Raw genomic sequence first — 16,569 nt, 5'->3', positions numbered from 1 at the left:
CAAGTGTTCTACATACAGAACATCAAAGGAATCCCATTTCAAAAATTACAACTATATCTCAACCTGTGATGCATTCTTTCAAAAGGCTAAAGATCACCTTGCTATTTTTAGTTGACTGTATACAGTCAGCAATAACTATAAAATATGTTCAGGTATTTTTTAAAAATAAAAACTGAGTATGTTGAGGCTACAGTTTACCAGATGATTTACCCTTTTCTATCATTCTTTAATATAAATGTATGGTAGACACTTTGTTTCTAGTCCATAAAGTTTTATTGCAAGTAATGGAGACCCACTTAAAATGGAATATACAGTGTCTACCCACATGTGTTTTTCCTTACAGAAAACCACTTTGATTCTACTTTAAAAGATGTTGATTAATGTGAGAAGGCTTGCCTACTTTTGTGAGCCTCAGTCCTCTAATTCTGTACACACACAAAATGGACTCTAATCTCTCCAGCTGTCACTTTGATGTTCTTCGTGAGCTGTACATTTCACAGGCTCTGAAACCAGTCTACAGCTCAAACATGATCAACGGCTTTCCTCAAAACCAGAACAGCAGTAAGAGATTATTAAGTCAAAATGGAAGCAAACTCTCCTCTTCATGTGTGCAGGAAATTCATAGGGGGCCTGATTTCCATATGGCTTCCACAGCTGAAGCTTAATGAATATGTTCCAGACACAGGTATAACCATTAATAACTCTCAAATACCTCTACAATGGAGTAAAACAAGGCCAAACAGAATTAAGGGAAATAATCTCCAACTGATCTTACATGCCTATCAGTTAAATGCATGAAGAAGGCTTTGATTTAAATAAAAGCAGATTCTCAGAAACATATGCTCACCACCCACCATTCTTCATCTGAATGGTAGAAATTTATGAGTTTCACTTCACTGTAGCAGGGGAGCTTTGCCAAGAAACAAGAGCATAAACATCAGTGATAAAGAAAGATCACCAGTATAGAATACGTTTTCAGGGGGCTAATCTTCTCTAGAGTGGTTTTACAGGCAATGTCATCATGTTTTGGACTGACCACATGGAGAGATGTTTTCACTTATGCAACATTATTAAACTTTGCTTGGGACTTTTTTTGTGTGTGTGGTATGCAGGCCTCTCACTCTTGTGGCCTCTCCCGTTGCAGAGCACAGGCTCCAGACACGCAGGCTCAGCGGCCATGGCTCACGGGCCCAGCCACTCCGCAGCATGTGGGATCCTCCCAGACCACGGCACGAACCCGTGTCTCCTGTATCGGCAGGTGGACTTTCAACCACTGCACTACCAGGAAAGCCCTGTTTGGGACTTTTAACTAACCTAAGTCTACTCCCTAAAATAAAATGCCTTTCTTGAAAAGATATAACAGAATCACAAAAATACTTCCCACAAAAATCCTCTGATTCAGTTTCCTTTAAAGATGTATAGCCCCAAAGCCTTGTTGATGCACACCACCATATCTCTCCCACCTTTTATCAGCTCTTTCTTGCCACTACCATCTGTTTGCTTGCTTTTTTCCAGCGCATTGCCCATGCCTCCAGGCTGTTCACTGGCACTCAGATGCCTCCCTCTAATTCTCTATTGCACCATCCAAGAAACGTCCCAGGTCTTTTCCAATTCTTCTTCCCAAAGCTATTCTTCAACACTACCCCTGTACAGTTGGGACATGATCCTCCTCAGATATAATTTTTTCAATGAGATAATATCTAAGTTTCTTATGGCCTTCTCTTTCAAACACAATTATTTCCTCTTACACAGTTATGTGTTATATGTAGGAGGAAAACTTTCAAACATCTCATCTTTCAAAATCACCATTCCCTAAACCCTTATAATTACAGGCTTTAAAGATTTAAATACAATACTCAGAGGGGTTATGTGATGAAGATGTAGCTAATTCAAGTGTTTCTGGAGATAGCGTCATCCATCAGAGGGCAGGCAGCAGAAGCAAGAAGAACTACAATCCTGCAGCGTGTGGAACAAAAGCACATTCACAGAAAGATAGACAAGATGAAAAGGCAGAGGGCTATGTACCAGATGATGGAACAAGATAAAACCCCAGAAAAACAACTAAATGAAGTGGAGATAGGCAAACTTCCAGAAAAAGAATTCAGAATAATGATAGTGAAGATGATCCAGGACCTCAGAAAAACAATGGAGGCAATGATCGAGAAGATGCAAGAAATGTTTAACAAAGACCTAGAAGAATTAAAGAATAAACAAACAGAGATGAACAATACAATAAGTGAAACGAAAACTACACTAGAAGGAATCAATAGCAGAATAACTGAGGTAGAAGAATGGATAAGTGACCTGGAAGACAGAATGGTAGAAGTGACCTGGAAGACAAACTGGTGGAATTCACTGCTGCAGAACAGAATAAAGAAAAAAGAATGAAAAGAAATGAAGACAGCCTGAGAGACCTCTGGGACAACATTAAATGCACCAACATTCGCATAATAGGGGTCCCAGAAGTAGAAGAGAGAAAGAAAGGACCAGAGAAAATATCTGAAGAGATTACAGTCGAAAACGTCCATAACATGGGAAACGAAATAGCCACCCAAGTCCAAGAAGTGCAGAGAGTCCCATACAGGATAAACCCAAGGAGAAACACGTTGAAACACACAGTAATCGAAATGGCAAAAATTAAAGAGAGATAAAAATAATTAAAAGCAGCAAGGGAAAAACGACAAATAACATACAAGGAACTCCCATTAGGTTAACAGCTGATTTTTCAGCAGAAACTCTACAAGCTGGAAGGGAGTGGTATGATATACTTAAAGTGATGAAAGGGAAGAATGTACAACCAAGATTACTCTACCCTGCAAGGATCTCATTCAGATTGGATGGAGAAATCAACAGCTTTACAGACAAGCAAAAGCTAAGAGAATTCAGCACCACCAAACCAGCTCTACAACAAATGCTAAAGGATCTTCTCTAACTGGGAGACACAAGAGAAGAAAAGGACCTACAAAAACAAACCCAAAGCAATTAAGAAAATGGTCATAGAAATAGACATATCGATAATTACCCTAAATGTGAATGGATTAAATGCTCCAACCAAAAGACACAGGTTTGCTGAATGGATACAAAAACAAGACCCATATATATGCTGTCTACAAGAGACCCACTTCAGACCTAGGGACACATTCAGACTGAAAGTGAGGGGATGGAAAAAGATATTCCATGCAAATGGAAATCAAAAGAAAGCTGGAGTAGCAATACTCATCTCAGATAAAATAGAATTTAAAATAAAGAGTGTTACAAGAGACAAGGAAGGACACTACATAATGAACAGGGGATCAATCCAAGAAGAAGATATAACAATTATAAATATATATGCACCCAACATAGGAGCACCTCAATACATAAGGCAACTGCTAACAGCTGTAAAAGAGGAAAATGACAGTAATACAAAAATAGTGGGGGACTTTAACAACTCACTTACACCAACGAATACATCATCCAAAATGAAAATTAGTAAGGAAACACAAGGTTTAAATGATACAATAGACCAGATAGATTTAATTGATATTTATAGGACATTCCATCCAAAACCAGCAGATAACGCTTTCTTCTCAAGTGCACGTGGAACATTCTCCAGGATAGATCACATCTTGGGTCACAAATCAAGCCGCAGTAAATTTAAGAACGTTGAAATCCTATCTAGCTTCTTTTCTGACCACAACACTATGAGATTAGAAATGAATTACAGGGAAAAAAAACGTAAAATACACAAACACATGGAGGCTAAACAATACGTTACTAAATAACCAAGAAATCAAAGAGGAAATCAAAAAATACCTAGAGACAAATGACAATGAAAACACAATGATCCAAAACCTATGGGATGCAGCAAAAGCAGTTCTAAGACGGAAGTTTATAGCTATACAAGCCTACCTCAAGAAACAAGAAATATCTCAAGTAAACAATCTAACCTTATACCTAAAGGAACTAGAGAAAGAAGAACAAACAAAACCCAAAGTTAGCAGAACAAAAGAAATCATAAAAATCAGAGCAGAAATAAATGAAATAGAAACAAAGAAAACAATAGCAAAGATCAATAAAAGTTAAAGCTGGTTCTTTGAGAAGATAAACAAAATTGTTAAACCATTAGCCAGACTCATCAAGAAAAAGAGGGAGAATTCAAATCAATAAAATTAGAAATGAAAATGGAGAAGTGACAACTGACACCACAGAAATACAAAGCAGGCTAAGAGACTACTACAAGCAACTCTATGCCAATAAAATGGACAACCTGGAAGAAATGGACAAATTCTTAGAAAGGTATAACCTTCCAAGACTGAACCAGGAAGAAATAGAAAATATGAACAGATCAATCACAAGCAATGAAATTGAAACTGTGATTAAGAATCTTCCAACAAACAAAAGTCCAGGACCAGAGGGTTTCACAGGTGAATTCTAACAAACATTTAGAGGAGAGCTAACACCCATCCTTCTCAAACTCTTCCAACAAATTGTGGAGGAAGGAACACTCCCAAACTCATTCTATGAGGCCACTATCACCCTGATACCAAAACCAGACAAATATACTACAAAAAAAGAAAATTACAGACCAATATCACTGATGAATATAGATGCAAAAATTCTCAACAAAATACTAGCAAACAGAATCCAACAACATATTAAAAGGATCATACACCATGACCACGTGGGATTTATCCCAGGAATGCAAGGATTCTTCAATATATGCAAATCAATCAATGTGATACACCATATTAACAAATTGAGGAAGAAAAACCATATGATCACATCAATAGATGCAGAAAAAGCTTTTGACAAAATTCAACATCCATTTATGATAAAAACTCTCCAGAAAGTGGGCATAGATGGAACCTACCTCAGCATAATAAAGGCCAAATACGACAAACCCACAGAAAACATCATTCTCAATGGTGAAAAACTGAAAGCATTTCCTCTACGATCACGAACAAGACAAGGATGTCCACTCTCACCACTATTATTCAACATAGTGTTGGAAGTCCCAGCCACAACAATCAGAGAAGAAAAAGAAATAAAAGGAATCCAAATCAGAAAAGAAGTAAAACGGTCATTGTTTGCAGATGAGATGATACTATACATAGAGAATCCTAAAGATGCCACCAGAAAACTACTAGAGCTAATCAATGAAGTTGGTAAAGTTGCAGGATACAAAATTAATGCACAGAAATCTCTTGCATTCCCATAAACTAATGATGAAAAATTCAAAAGAGTATTTAAGGAATCACTCCCATTTACCTCTGCAACAAAAAGAATGAAATACCTAGGAATAAACCTACATAGGGAGACATAAGACCTGTATGCAGAAAACTATAAGACACTGATGAAAGAAATTAAAGATGATACCAACAGATGGAGAGATATACCATGTCTTTGGATTGGAAGAGTTAATATTGTGAAAATGACTATACTACCCAAAGCAATCTACAGATTCAATGTAATCTCTATGAAATTATCGATGGCATTTCTTATGGAACTAGGACAAAAAGTCTTAAAATTTGTATGGAGACACAAAAGACCCCGAATAGCCAAAGCTGTCTTGAGGGAAAAAAAAACAGAGCTGGAGGAATCAGACTCCCTGACTTCAGACTATACTATAAAGCTACAATCAAGACAATATGGTATTGGCACAAAAACAGAAACACAGATCAATGGATCAAGATAGAAAGCTCAGGGATAAACCCATGCACCTATGGTCACCTAATCTATGACAAAAGAGGCAAGGATATACAATGGAGAAAAGACAGTCTCTTCAATAAGTGGTGCTGGGCAAACTGGACAGCTACATGTAAAAGAATGAAATTAGAACACTCCCTAACACCATACACAGAAATAAACTCAAAATGGATTAGAGACCTAAATATAAGACCAGACACTATAAAACTCTTAGAGGAAAACATTGGATGAACACTCTTTGACATAAATCACAGCAAGATCCTTTTTGATCCACCTCCTACAGTAATGGAAATAAAAACAAAAATAAACAAATGGGACCTAGTGAAACTTCAAAGCACAGCAAAGAAAACCATAAATAAGATGAAAAGACAATGCTCAGAATGGGAGAAAATATTTCCAAACAAATCAATGGACAGAGAAATAATCTCCAAAATATATAAACAGCTCACACAGCTCAATATTAAAAAAAACAAACAACCCAATGCAAAAATGGGCAGAAGACCTAAATAGAGATTTCTCTAAAGAAGACATACAGATGGCCAAGAAGCACATGAAAAGCTGCTCAACATCACTAATAATTAGAGAAATGCAAATCAAAACTACAGTGAGGTATCACCTCACACCAGTTAGAATGGGCATCACCAGAAAATCTACAAACAACAAATTCTGGAGGGGGCGTGGAGAAAAGGGAACCCTCTTGCACTGTTGGTGGGAATGTAAAGTGATACAGCCACTATGGAGAACAGTATGGAGGTTCCTTAAAAATCTAAAAATAGAATTACTATATGATCCAGCAATCCCAGTACTGGGCATATACCCTGAGGAAACCATAATTCAAAAAGACACATGCACCCCAATGTTCATTGCAACACTATTTACAATAGCCAGGTCATGGAATCAACCTAAATGCCCATCCACAGATGAATGGATAAAGAAGATGTGGTACATGTATACAATGGAATATTACTCAGCCATAAAAAGGAACGAAGTTGGGTCATTTGTTGAGACATGGATGGATCTAGAGACTGTCATACAGAGTGAAGTAAGTCAGAAAGAGCAAAACAAATATCGTATATTAACGCATATATGTGGAACCTAGAAACATGTTACAGATGAACTGGTTTGCAGGGCAGAGATTGAGACACACATGTAGAGAAGAAACGTATGGACACCATGGGGGGAAAGCGGCAGGGGCATGGGGGTGGTGGTGTGATGAATTGGGCAATTGGGATTGACATGTATATAGTGATGTGTATAAAATTGATGACTAATAAGAACCTGCTGTATAAAAAAAAATATTATTCAAGTCAAAAATAATAAAATAAAATGAACACATTGTTCAAAAAATAAATTAAAAAAAAATCTACACCTAGGCATTTCATATTCAAGCTAGAGAAAAAACAAAACAAAACAAAAAAGTGTTTCTGGAAAAGTCTTATTTCCTTTTTATTAACTTTTAATACATAAAAGTCTAACTGTTCTTAGTTACACTGATCTAATCACATAATCAATATCCTAGAGTAGAGCTATTAGTTACAAATTTAAAGCAAATATGTAACATAATTTAATAAAAGAAATAGCAAGGAAATGGAACTCAAGGGTCGCAACTCTACAGAGCAAATGAGAAGACAAAAAGTAAATGATCATATCTTACAGTATCTTTCAAACTATATTACTACCTTTCTAAGTTAAAATCTCATTTTAATGAGTTCCCAACAATGCAATCTAATCACTTTCAAGTCAAAGACGCAGTTGTTTAGAATGCAGGCTGTGTGGTTGTTGTGGCCATGTGTACTTGACCTCCTGTCTGTTAACAGAGACTCAATTAATTATTTGCAGTTTTGAATGGTGATTTCATTTCACCTCCACCTTTCTTTGAGTGTTAAAAAGCTCAATTGCTTTATCACCTTAACCTTAGCTTTGGAGAATGCATGCAGAATTTCTTAACTGCCAACTAATAAACCATCTTGACACAGGGAGCTAATTTTCAGGACCATAGCTCCTATTTGTCTTATGCTGGAGTCAGCTGAAGTAACATATTGACCTGGTGGCACATCCCCTTCCAAGAGAGCCTCTTTGTTTTGAACGGCAGCTTGGTGCTAAGTTGTTTCCTGGATATAGGTGAGGAAACAAACTAGTACTGCAATCGTTTTTATTGTCACAGTTACAGTGAAACTCTGGTTTCATTAGAAATATTACCAAACACAAAAATGGAATGCTCTCAGTGTAAACGGAAGGTATGCTGATTAACAGAGTATTGGTTTTTCCTGTGTACTTTTAGTTTTTCCTATATGCTTTCAGGTTACATTAAGCTCAGTTGTGTAATCTCATATTTAAATTCTGAAACACCAAACTAGAACATAACAGCTTCAAAATAATGTAAAAATGGCTTTTGCAATGTATAGGTAGAACTGATACCATTTAAATTCTAAATGTGAAACACTACCCATAAAGCCAAAAGCTGGTCTGGAACCTATCAAGAATATTCTGGCTCCTCTTGAATTCCTTTAATATTGATACCACGAAGCATTTTAGAAGTTTCCATTTGCTACTTATTTATTTTTAGATTACTTGGTCTCCTCAAGTTGAACGGAAGATATGAAAGTAGTGACTGTCTGAACTTTCTCATTGTTTACAGTCCCAAGTCAGTTACTAGGGCTTAAAGGAAAAAAAAAAAAAAGTAGTATTTCATAGTGATTAGTTTATAAGAAATATACCAAGAAATTGCTACTAGGTATCCCATATAAGTAAAATCATACAATATTCTCTTGTGTCTGGCTTAAGCATAGTGTCTTTAAGGTTTATCCATGTTGTTGCAGGTATGTGAATTCTGTTCCTTAATTGTCATTTTCATGACTGATACTAGTCCTTGCTCATGAATATTCAAAATGATTTATCAACCTAGTAGCAATATCTTGGCATATTTCTTATGATCTAATAAAATATGGCAGCTGAAATGTTGAAAAAACTCATAATTCTTTAATTCTTTCCAAGAGAATTTATAGTTACATGAAAATGAATGATTCTATATAGTCTATAGATCTTAGTCTATGGATTAGTGGTTCTGAAACTTTAAAGTCTAGGGTTGAATCCTAGGAATGTGGAATCCACATTTTAAAAAGCACATAGATGATTCTGATGTAGATGTTCCTAGCCCAGCTTTGACAGACACGGCTGGAAACCTTCACATGAAAACTCCATGAAATTCAGCATACTGGATCCCCACACATTCAATAAAGACATAAGCCACAAAGAAAAGCCATAAAATACTTCCAAAACTAACAGGACACAAAATATTGATTTCAAAACATGTGCAAAATTGTAAACTAGTGGGAAAACAAAATTTCCTACTAGGAAAAAAACCAACATTCTAATAATTCCATATTTAACTCCAACCTGGAATTGGAACTACAACTAGTATGGAACAACATAACTCAAGTAAGAAAGAGCAAAACATTCCATTTCCAGGGTTCCTTAGAATATAAAAACCTCACCCAGAGTAGATATGATGATGAGAAGCTATGATGTAACAGAAAGGCTATGGTATTAGATATAGAAGAATTTATTTCTTACAATCATTAGTTCATTCAAAAAATGTTTGCTGAACTACAACCAGGTACAAGGCACTCTGCCTTGGCACTAGTTTACAAAACAGACCTTATTAAATTTACAGCACTCATGGTATTTTTAGGATTCAGGCCCAAATGTGAGCTGTATCACCTTGAGCAAGTCATTTACCTCTCTTAGCATCTATTGTGTCATGAGTAAAAAGAGGTGATGACAATTGGCACTGCTGACCCCCAAATCTTGCTTCAGAGATCAAATGAATTACTAAACAAAAGCTTCTGAGCATCTGGTTTTTATAAAATGAGTCTCAGGAGATAATAAGTTGTATTGACAGACCCCAAGGGTCCAATTCCTACTTAAGGAAAGAAGCTATAATCTCTGAAATTGAGACCACAAAATGAACTTCTCACAGCAAAGATCAATATGAAACATTCTGTGAGGTGTGTGTTGTGGTCTATTACATGCAAGGATTCTGCCACAAGGAGAAAGCTCGAGTCAACTTCCAAATAAATGTCAAATAGCTTCTCTCTCTCAGCATCCCCAGCTCTCTCCCTGCTTTCCTCCTTCTTTCTACACTCCCTCCTTCCCTGCTTTCCCTTCCTACCTTCCTCCCTTCCTTCTTAGAACCTTCTTCATAAAACCTGTTAATAACTGAAGATGGTATAGAGAGATTAAGCCATTTTTAGGCCCAGTAATTTGTTGATTTTTTCATTAGTTCATGAGCTGTTAAATCTGTAGCTAAATGTATTCTTACTGGGCAATTTAATTGCTCCAGTGAAATGCAAAATTTCAATCAACCATTTCTGTGCAGAAAGCGAAGGGAATTTAATTGTTCTATCTGTTGTGTATTTTAATTAATTGTTCCTCACTTAAAAACTAGGTAACAAAAACAATGATATTGTATTAAAAATGCTCAGGAAATTCAGCAAATGGGTCATAAAGCATCCTTAAAACAAGCACAAATGGAGAAATCCAAGGCCTAAGAGATTCAGAATAAGCCACCAGAAAGTTGACACATGACAGGCATTTGTCCACCTTTTAGTCTCATGTTTACTGTTTCACTATTTCCTGTCTAGGATAATGGATTATGCCATTTATTAATATATTTTCTAGGCTTTTATCCTGAGTATTTTAAAATGTCCTAATTGACTTAACTATGGCAGTATTTTTAAACTGAAATAATGGGTGCCTATATTTTATAAAAAGAAAGGTATGCCATAGACAAATAAATATTTTCTAAAAAGCACAAATCACATTGTTAGAACTGAGACCAGAACCATGTGTATGAGACTCTTCATCTATTAGTCAGAACACTTAATTATAATTTCTCATGGTTGCCATTATTATTTGCAAAGGAATTTCATTTTTAAGAAATCAGTATAAAGAAATGTATAAGTAACACCAAAGAGAAATTGATGGTGACAGTCTAAAATTATTTTCATTCTTTCTAAAAAGTTGTATATTCACAATGAATTTTGATATGAAATAAATAGATCAAACTATTAATTGTTAAGAGGGACAAATCCTACATAAAATAAGATTATCATTTATACTAAACGTTCCATATTTCCAAGTGAGAAAGATAAAAGTATTTAATCACAGTATGAATAGATTAATGATTGATGTAAAGACTCCATAGAAGCCTCCAGTTAATTTTCTAATGCTTTGATTTCTAAAGTATTCTTTGATAAATCTTTCTAAGGTGTATATCAAAAACACTAATCCCTCTTTTTAAAAAAGAAAAATCTATAATTTTGCTAAAACATTTTACAATTTATGACTTTAAAAACATACATAACTTAAAAAAATACATATAACTTAAAAAAATTGATACAACCTTTCTAGAGTATATGTATGACATGTATATCCACATAAATCCATGTAGCATATGCTAATTTTCACTGGGGCAGAAGGTACAATGTTGTCTGGCTATCACTACAAATTGCTCCAAAGACTTTTCTAGTACTTTCAGTTTCCCACTATTTATTTTTAAAATATTTTTCTAAAAACACTCTTTTCCCCATCATCCAGACATAACTGCTAGTAAACATTTTGGTATTTATCTTTTTTCATTTTTTCTAACTCTATACATACTTAACTTAAAAAAAACAGAACTGTATATACTGTTTTGTAACCTTTTTTCAAAATTTCATAGTTTATAATGACAAGATTTTCCAATTCTTAACTTGCAACAGAATGAGAAGTTTCAGGTGGGACTAACACAAATTAAAAATGATCTGTGATTACCTGATTAATTCTGTCAATACTGGTGTTCAAAGAGATACTAACCCAAATTAGAGCTTTGAGAGAACTGAATTATTGGGTTTGACAGCAGTCACACAGTTAAAATTATGTGGGTAATTAACAATTCTTGCCTACAGTTAGGTTTATATTTGGCAAATCAAAACAATTGGTCATGCTTTATACAGCATTTAGGAAAACCTTGCTAAACTTACAATTAAGATCAGAACCAACAAAATAAACAATTAAAACTACTTTCGTGGGACGTGACAAAATGTTTAAAATAAAATTTGAGGACTGTCTTACTTTTTTTCCCCTGCATCTGGTCCTCTTCTACTTCTGCTGCCCTCCTTATTTTTGCTCTGTCAAGACAAGCACTGCACAAAATCAACACCTGCCACTTTCTTAGTTAGGAGAGTTGAAACAACTGTATTCAAAGCCTGGAATAATGACGACCTTCTCTTAACCTTTGTTCTCTCATTTCTTGGAAAAAAGGAATGCAGAAACTAAATATAAAGGTATTAATTTAAAAATGATAGTAGGACATTTAAGGTGAAACATACATTGCAAGATCTTTTTCAAAGACTTTTCAAAATGTCCCAGTGAGGACTGCTCACGTATAAACTGGGAAAATTTATTAATACCTGCATCTGATTTCAGGTTCTATTAGAAAATCTGAGACAACATAGTGATTTCCCCTATTTAATTCCCATGTTATCAAAAATAACACAGATATATTTGAGCTACTGTCTTCCAAAGCAAGACCCTGCTGCGTCATTGAGGCAAAGGTATAAAACTGAATCAGGTCACATATCCAAGTATACACTCCATGAAGGAGCCATTGATTCAGAACTCCCTATTTAGGGCAACATTTTGATCCTGGATAGATCACTAGTTACTCAGAGTCAAGTAGTTTTAGTTGAGTTCTTACTGCATATGTGCTCATATTAGGAGGAAAAGGATATACAGAACATCAAAATTTGCACCTCTGTTGGCAGTCTCAGTAGAGAATCCTGGGGCTGAATAGACATGAAGACCTAGCAACTCTCTGATCCCTGGAGGAGGTCCCATTAGGTCAAAAATGAAGCAAATTGGTGGGCACCATGAAGAAGTTAACACAACAGAGTCCATGAACTACCTAAAAAGACTCTACTGTCACTGTACAAGTATGCTTTGGGAGAACTAATGGATATTTGAAAAGATATGAACAGCATATACCGATTATGTTTATTTTTTCTTATAACTTAAGGTTTTCTTAATTATCATAAATTAAATAATCTAGTTTCAACTTCATCATGTAGATAAAGGTATTTTTTTTAGGTAGGATTTTTGCAATTCAAGTCTCTTATGGAAATGGTAGTTTGTGAATTTCCTTAAGTCACATAATATTTCTCATCTAATTTGAAAAGTCATAAGATAGAACAATTAACTACAACCCCTTAATCACCCGAAACAGGAAGCCATAGGTGAAAGATCATTAACCTCTTAACATTAACTATAACCTCTTAACATCCTTCCTCCTCAATTTAGGACCATATCTTTAAAATTATGCTTATTGTCATTAAACATCACACATGCATAATTTTGATTCTATTTATAGTCATACAATGATCAACAAATAAATCCTCTTTGAAGTGAAAACATTTGATAAACTCCACATAAGTAATTTTTATAAAGAAATATAAATAAATTGGTCAGCTCTGCCATTAAATAGAAGTTATTGGCAGTTACTGTATACAAAACAAAAAGTAACTAAGTATCGAAAGGAAGTAGAGAAGAAAATTATTTGACCCCAGACTTCAAGGAAGCCTAAGAGCCTAATTATCCAGGTAATGCAGACACGAATAAAAGATCTGTCCTCCTTTCTAAAAATAATAGTCTATCTAGTCCTAATGCTAAGACTTCCTAGGTCTCTTGCAAATCCTGCCAAAGAGATTGTCCTCCACTGTCCCCGGAGTGAAGCCTGTCCCAGCTAAGGGAATTTTTGAAATATAACTAAGAAACAACATAATATAGAGGAATGAACACAACTTCAAGTAGGGAAACTTGGTTTTGATTCCTGCTCAAATCTCAGAGCCTCTCTGGGCCTCTGCTGGCCTGTTTGTAAAACACAATCTCCTCAACACCCCCTCCAGGGCTGTGACACTATGACTAGGGTAGGGTGAAACACATCTTCACACTTGATTTAAAAAAAAAAAAAAAAAAAACACAATAATAAATTTTCCCCTCCCTTCAAGAAAACAACTTAGGACTTTATATAATGCTTCACATATTTTATCTTTTAATTATTTTTCCTCTTAGATTACCTATTTTCTTAAGGAGAGATAAAGTACTATATAATGTTATGATTGGGACCTCCAGTTAACTCCCAATGAAATAGTAAAAAAATTCTTAACCCAAATGACAAATAGCAGAGTATGAAAAACATACATCAAACTAGTGGAAAGGGAGAATAAAAAATTAAAAGTTATCATAAATGTTTCTTTTCAAGATCACTCCATCATTTTTATATATACCTATAACGTATGGGCAGGTAACAAGTTAAAATTCAAGAAGAGACAGGTTGAAGAATGTACTTAACTGAATTAAATAATCTTTAATATTGATAACGATGTCAAGAAAGAAAATAATATTTGAATTCTCACAAAAACAAGTGTTCTTGTTATTTTTAAACTCTTGACAGAGAAAAGGATAATCAGAGTTGACAGGTCTTCACAATGCACTGTATTCCACCCAATAAACCTGTTTTTGAAAATACAATGACAACTCTATTTGAACTGGAACAGTTATCTTTTTAAAACTACATGCAAAATTTTAAATGTTCCTTTCCATTTGCTTTTTTGTTAATCCTTTCAAAGGTTTCTTCGACTCTAATATCCTGGGATAGTATTTCCCAAGCTGTGTTTCATGGAACACTAGTTGTATTGATTCCAAGGTGTTAATGGTAGAACCTTAAGGCAAGGCTTCTATGGGAAACTAAGCTTTGGAAACACTAGGTTAGAGAAGGGAGATGAGTTTCTTTACTGCAAGGTTTCTTAGAGCCTTTCAAATGCTAACATGAACTGCACGTTGCAAACAGATGGGTATAGTATGCAGGTGTCCAAAATGTCTTTAAGAATAGAATCTCTTTTTTGCCTAAAATGTGTTAACATCTCACAGATGGTATGGATGACACTGCTCTATGATTTAGTTAAGAAGCATTACATTCACTTAAAGATATTAATTAAAAAATACAGTTGTTCCTGTCAACTAAGGTCCCTAATCTCTCAGAATATTCCATTAAAACAAAAATACTCTTGAGAAAGATGGAATATTATCCCATTATCAATCTCTAACAGCTTGGTTCTAGATCAGTTTAACAGAGAATGCCAGAAAAATAAATGGGAGAAAGGAAAAAAGAGATACTTTAGAAGTAGGGTAAGCTGAACATGTAGGGCAAAGCAGAGCCTCAATTCTCAGTCTTTGGAGGCTTAAGGAAGAAGTTTTAGGGCTACTGTGAAGTGTAGGCTAACTGCTCTAACAAAGTGACCCCAAAACGTGTCATGATTCAAACCTAAGCAAAGTTCATTTATGGCTCAAATAACAGTGCGAAGTGCTTCAGTTTGGTAGGAGCCATGGGGGGCGTGCACCTCAACTCTGTTTGTCGTCAGTGGCTCTTCCATTTTCAACACATGGCTTCCAAGGTCACTCTTGGGGTTGCCTCCATCCCAGTCAGTGGGAAAGAATAGAAAATAGAGGTGCAAGCATGGGGGATATTTTGAGCCACACCTATACTTTATACACATCACTTCTACTCATATTTCTTTGGCTAAAATACAGTCATGTAACCACAATAACTACAGAAGAAACTGTGAAATGTGGTCCAGCTGGTGCACAGGAAGAAGAGGAAAACATACATTTTAGTAAACAAATAGTAGCCTTTGCTATATATGTGTAAGGAAAAAGAGGTTGAATGACGTATAGTAGCGAAAAGTCACAAAGCACTATAAGGACAACAAAAACAAATGTGGTCTATACAGTTGTCCAGTGTTAGAATTATTTCTACCATCAAAAACAAACAAACAAAAAAGAACATGAAAAGCTATTATTGAAAAAATATAAGTTAATCCAAACATCAAAGATGGAGCAATTAAATGAAGTATAGTATTCCTGTTCCTAAAGTAGAGTATCATGTACTCAATAAACATCATGATGTGAAATAATGTCATAATGTCTGAAAATCTGCAGGGGATTTCACAATATTAAGATGTACAAATAGAGTAAAATATATATGGTTATGAGCATATGGAAAAAAAGCCTGGAAAGACAGTCATTAAGATATTATTTCTGGCTTCCCTGGTGGCGCAGTGGTTGAGAGTCCGCCTGCCGATGCAGGGGGCACGGGTTCATGCCCTGGTCCGGGAGGATCCCATATGCCGCGGAGCGGCTGGGCCTGTGAGCCATGGCCGCTGGGCCTGCGCGTCCGGAGCCTGCGCTCCGCAGCGGGAGAGGCCACAGCAGTGAGAGGCCCGCATACCGCAAAAAAAAAAAAAAAAAAAAAAAGATATTATTTCTGAGTAGCTATATTTGGGAGTTGGAATTATAGATGTTCGACTTTTAAATTTCTATCTGCAATTTCTTCTTTTTGAAATTAAATATGTAGTATATGTATAATAAGCAATATTTTTAAATAAAAATATCAATATGTAACTAAATACGTACCGATGACAAAATTCTGAAGCTGTTTTATAGTAAAAAGCAAAGACAAAATTTTAAAAACATATATTTGATCTCTTTCCACACACATCTGATGGGCCCATTATTATTTTTTTTTTTTTTCGGTACGCGGGCCTCTCACTGTTGTGGCCTCTCCCATTGCGGAGCACAGGCTCCGGACGCACAGGCTCAGCGGCCATGGCTCACGGGCCCAGCGCGGCACGTGGGATCTTCCCAGACCGGGGCACGAACCCCTGTTCCCTGCATCGCAGGGGGATTCTCAACCACTGCGCCACCAGGGAAGCCCTGATGGGCCCATTCTTTTAAGACATGAGGAAAAAATTGTAAAAGTGATTGTTGGTAGGGAAAAAATTAATA

General features: G+C 35.6%; 1 protein-coding gene across 2 annotated transcripts in view; it reads right to left on the bottom strand.

Annotated features, from left to right (window-relative positions):
- IMMP2L (inner mitochondrial membrane peptidase subunit 2) overlaps positions 1-16,569 on the bottom strand; it is a 915,024-nt gene that overhangs the window by 297,533 nt on the left and 600,922 nt on the right. The gene's annotated exons all lie outside the window — the stretch shown is intronic.

This window comes from Kogia breviceps, chromosome 9 (assembly GCF_026419965.1).
Source record: "Kogia breviceps isolate mKogBre1 chromosome 9, mKogBre1 haplotype 1, whole genome shotgun sequence".
NCBI lineage: Eukaryota > Metazoa > Chordata > Mammalia > Artiodactyla > Physeteridae > Kogia > Kogia breviceps.
The sequence above is the reverse complement of the archived record's forward strand: the minus strand, read 5'-3'. Positions and strand labels throughout refer to the sequence as shown.